This window comes from Muntiacus reevesi, chromosome 10, assembly GCF_963930625.1.
Source record: "Muntiacus reevesi chromosome 10, mMunRee1.1, whole genome shotgun sequence".
NCBI lineage: Eukaryota > Metazoa > Chordata > Mammalia > Artiodactyla > Cervidae > Muntiacus > Muntiacus reevesi.
In genome coordinates, this window is record NC_089258.1 from 18,950,412 (window position 1) to 18,955,443 (window position 5,032).

Consider the following 5,032-nt stretch of genomic DNA (forward strand, 5'->3'; position numbering starts at 1 on the left):
GCAGGCAAGGCCCACAGCCTCTCAACAGCTGGGTGGCCCAGGCTGCACCTTGTCTTCATCTGGTCTAGAAAGCAAAGGAGGTGGAGAAGCCAGTGTCCCAGGGCACTAAGGTGGCTGGTTGTGAAATCCCCAGGGCCCTGTCCTCGCAGAACCGGCAGGGCTGGCTCTGGACCCGGGCCAGGCTCCCGGACGTGCAGAGACGCAGCCTGCTTGCTGCGCTGTCCCCGCGGGGCTCTAGGCAGGGCTGTGGTTCAAGGACAGGTTGGAACAAAGCGCCCACTTCTCTGGCACCTGGACACTGGGGCCCAGCAGAAAGCCCAGGAGGGTGGCGTGGGTGGGGGAGGCTGCGACAGACGCAGCCAGGACTGAAGGACACTTGAGCCACCTGGGAGACTGCTGTTCCCTGTGTCAGGATGGCCAGGACTGACTCTGAGTTCATGCACTTGTAGACACATGCACACACAGCTACAAACAGACACACATACGCATCTGCAGACAGACATAGAGAGACACACACATTTACAGACATACACACACCCCCCTAGAGACACACACAACACACATATATTAAAATACATTCCACAGATATATACACAGACACACACACAAACTCATGGACATATACTTAAGCAGATATATACTTAAGAATGCACACAGACATGTACATGTGCAGACACACACATAGACATCTACACACACACACACATACACACACACAGGATGAAAATTTCTCCTTTGGCTCTTTAAATACAGAAACCAGGGAAGGAAATATACAAACCATTCACTTTGGCCAAGCAAACTCCTGGGCAATGTTAGGAGCTGGTGAACGACACAGGGAGTTGGGGTTCTCTTTCATCCCTTCCCCTTCATCCCTCGGTAGCGGCACTAATGAACAAACCCAGCCAAGCCATCCAGGAGGAGGGATATAGAGCAAAAAAGTCCAGTCGGCTGGGGTGTTGGAAAACCCCTAGATGAGCACTCATTCCCATCCTTGCTGGGCTGGTCCAGGCTCAGAAAGGAATGAAACATGACTCCTGCTTCAAAGGACTTATAGCTGGATGTCCATAAAACACACAACTCAAGTTGGACGGTACACTGTGTTACAGGGACCATGAGAGTGAGGGAATGCAAGGGAGTGGGTGCTGGGCAGTGGAAGGAGGGGAAGATTTATGGGGAAAGAGGCATGGGCTAACTTGTTTGGTTGGAAGGGCTCAGGCCAGAGAGTGAGGCCAGGGCAGGTGCACAGGCACCCTCACTGGGCTGGCATGAAGGGAAACTTCTGGCCAAGGACCCCGAGGACATATGGAGTTATGTCAACAGGTTCTTATGTTGCAGGAGTTCTATGCATTTTCTAAAAGTTTATTTTTAATTGGGAAGATAATTGGATTACAATGTTGTGTTGGTTTCTGCCATACACCAACATGAATCAGCCACAGGTATACACATGTACCCTCCCTCTTGAATCTCCTACCCACTTGCCACCCCATCTCACCCCTCGAAGTCATCACAGGGCACTAGGCTGACCTCCTTGTGTTATACAGAAACTTTCCACTAGCTATGTATTTTACATGTGCTAATGTGTATATTTCAAGGCTATTCTCTCAATTCGTCTCACCCTCTCTTTCCCCTGCTGTGTCCACAGACTGTTCTCTATGTCTGAGCCTCTATTCCTGCCCTGCAAATATGTTCATCTGTACCACTTTTCTATATTCCATATACATGTGACATATATATGGAATATATGATACTAGTTTAATATAAGAACATATATTGTTAATATACGATACTTGCTTTTCTCTTTCTGACTTGCTTCACTCTGTATAATATGCTCTAGTTTTATCCACTTAGTTCTGTGCATTTTCAATGTGCTTTCTGGATCTCTGATAGGGGGCTATTATCTACACAGGTTTCTGTAAGAATTCAACCACAGACTCTATTCTACTCAGCAGGATGCAGCCTGTAAATCCTGATGTGAGCAGATGGTGGAGGCTGTGAGGGTTATGAGGAGGTGACAGGTTGTAGCCGGAAGACAGGACAAGAGGGTCCTGACTCTAACACACAGCGGAGTTAATCCAGTTTGCTAGATCAACAGCATGCGGAGCTAGAAAGTCACTGTTGGCTAAAAAGGACTGACCCCGGGTTGAGGGGATGAATAAAAGATGAGGGAATGGATCTTAGTTGATCGTTCTCTCTGCGGTTGAAAAGGGAAGGTGCACAGAGAAATCTCCAAGTCCAGTCATTTATAAACAGAGATAAGTGTATATTGATAATGGGGATCCCTGTGGGAGTGGGTGATGCAGGTCTGGTAGCATCTACACCGTAGAAGCAGGCTCTGTGCTGGGGTTGAGGCCTGGAGACTCACTCTGGACTATCCAGGGTGCCAGGTCCAAGTTTGGCCCTGGGTTTTAGCAGTACCTCCCAGGCACAAAGAACCCTCAGCCTTGGGGTCCACGTGTGAACAGAGAGGCCTTTAGCCCTTGATTCTGGCAAGTCTGGACAAAAGAAGACCATGTGGTGGCTGCCCTTGCTCTTATGTGTCCAGCTTTGGCATCTGGTTCCCGAGTTGCCCCCTGGGTGCTGAGGACCTCTTGGACTCTTTGTGTAATGCCAGACTCTGTAAATGCCTGGGAGGCAAAGTTTAGGGAGACTCCCCCCACTGCTGCCAAAGAATTGATGCTTTCAAACTGTGGTGCTGGAGAAGACTCTTGAGAGCCTCTTGGACAGCAAGGAGATCAAACTAGTCTATCCTAAAGAGATCAACTCTGAATATTCATTAGAAGGATTGATGCTGAAGCTGAAGCTCCAATAATATGGCCACCTGATGCGAAGAGCCAACTCATTAGAAAAGACCCTGATTCTGGGAAAGATTGAAGGCAAGAGGAGAAGAGGATGAGATGGTTGATGTCATCACCGAGACAATGGACATGAGTGTGAGCAAACTGTGAGATAATGATGGACAGGGAAGCTTGGAGTGCTGCAGTCCACGGGGTCACAAAAAATTGGACATGACTTAGTGCCTGAACAACAACAACAATCCCCCACTGCCCTCAAAGCCTGCCCTTCTTTCTCTAATCCATTCCTCAGCCTGCACACAAGTTCTAACTCTAGCCTCACCCTCTCATGCTGCAGAAAAATGTGATAAGGTGTGATGCACAGGTAACTAGAAGGAAGTAAGAGAAAATGTAGAAACACCAACCTAGAAGAGTGATCTGTCACTCTTGACATTTCTCAGATATTTGGGGGTGTGTCAAGGAGGCGGCTCATCCTTGGCTTTGCTCCATGTCTGGGAATTGGGAAACGTCACTTCAGCCCTGCAGTGGGATTGCCTCCACTTGCTGATGATCGCTGACCCAGGTGGAATAGAAAGAGCTCTGAGTAAGTATTTATGAACTCCACGGGCTCTAACCACACCCATTTTGGGGACTTAGTTGCTCCCCTTGTAAAACAGGGTGGGTTAGACCTGGGACCCTTAGAACTTGCATCCAAACCACGCTGACTGCATAGTAAATACATTGTTTATAGATTCCTTTTAATCAAAGGCTTGGACTCTACAAACCTGAATTAAGCAATCTGAGTATTTCTGATGTCTGAGTGGCCTTCTCCAGGAATACGTGGTGAGTCCTTTAGTTCCCAAAGACTCTAGACTGGGGAAGAACAGGCTTGAATGAGGGGCCCTTCTACCTCAACCATTCAGCTTCCCACCCCAAAATGAGTCCATCTCAAGGTCAGGCCAGCAGGAATGAACACACGCCAGGCAGATCTTTAACAAGAGGATATAAAGAAACTTTTCAAATCCCCTCTACTGGTCAATACCTAATGGCAAAGATTAGAAATTGCTTCCCTGAACAGAGAGTAGCCATCTGCCAACCACTTACATTTGAAGTAAATCACTCACTACATCTTTTTACCTGCCAAAATGTGATTTCCAATACCGCGACCTGTTGTTGACTTTCAGGCGTTTGTGGAAATAGGCGGAATCTAAATCTCTGCCTCCGGGGCTTCCCAGGTGGCGCTAGTGATAAAGAACCCAATAGGCCTAAGAGAAACGGGTTCAATCCCTGGGTCAGGCAGATCCCCTGGAGGAGGGCACGGCAACCCACTCCAGTACTCTTGCCTGGAGAATCCCATGGACAGAGGAGCCTGGCAGGCTGCAGTCCGCAGCGTCGCAGAGAGTGAAGACAGGACTGAAGTCACTTAGCCCGCAGGCGTGCAAACCGCTGCCTCCGGGACCGGTGAACTCTCTCCCAGGTGCTACGCTGCCACCTAGCGGGCGCTCGGGGCGCGGCCGCGCTGGGTGTTCGTCCTGCCGCCGAGGGCTCCCCTAAGTGTCAGCCACACTCCTGGGAGGGAGCCAAGGAGCCTGCTGCCTTCCTGCCATGGTCTGTCCAGGCCGCCTATGCTGACTCGATGGGATGGTCATCCCTCCCATCTTTGTCTTTCCCTTCTTTTCCTCACCTCCCATCTCTTAAAAAGGGTTCAATCCAATGAAATAACCCTCCACCCCCGCGGCATATGGCAAGATTTTTACTTGGAGAGGAGGCTTCTAAGCTCAGAAATCACCCTGGATTTGGCCCTGGCACAGGTGGACTGAATCCCAGTGGGTTAGGACTACACCATTAGATTCAGGAGGACTGGACCCCTAACCTTCAGAGTTTCAGGAATAAGGCTCACTTGGGGATCTTGGTTCTGCCCTGGCACCCCTGGTTCACTAGGTCATTGTAACAGGGTGCCTAGTGGCCCAGATGACTGCACCAGGATGTCCCCTGGTGGCTTCAGAGCGGCTCATACTTGTGGGATGTCGGTGCCTCCCTGAACATGACCTTCGCAGAGCTGCTGTCCCACTCCTGGGCGAGCCCGGAGCTGGCGCCTGTGGGCTTCTCAGACGGCCTGAGAAACTGGCTGCAGACAGGCTTGTGGGCCCAAGGGGCGGTGGGCTCTGGGTGGCAGGAACCAAGGCTCCCACACCCGGTTCCCTTCCTGCCTCCTGCCCTGATCAGACTTCCCACCAGCTCCTCCCCAAGAGGCCCTCTGT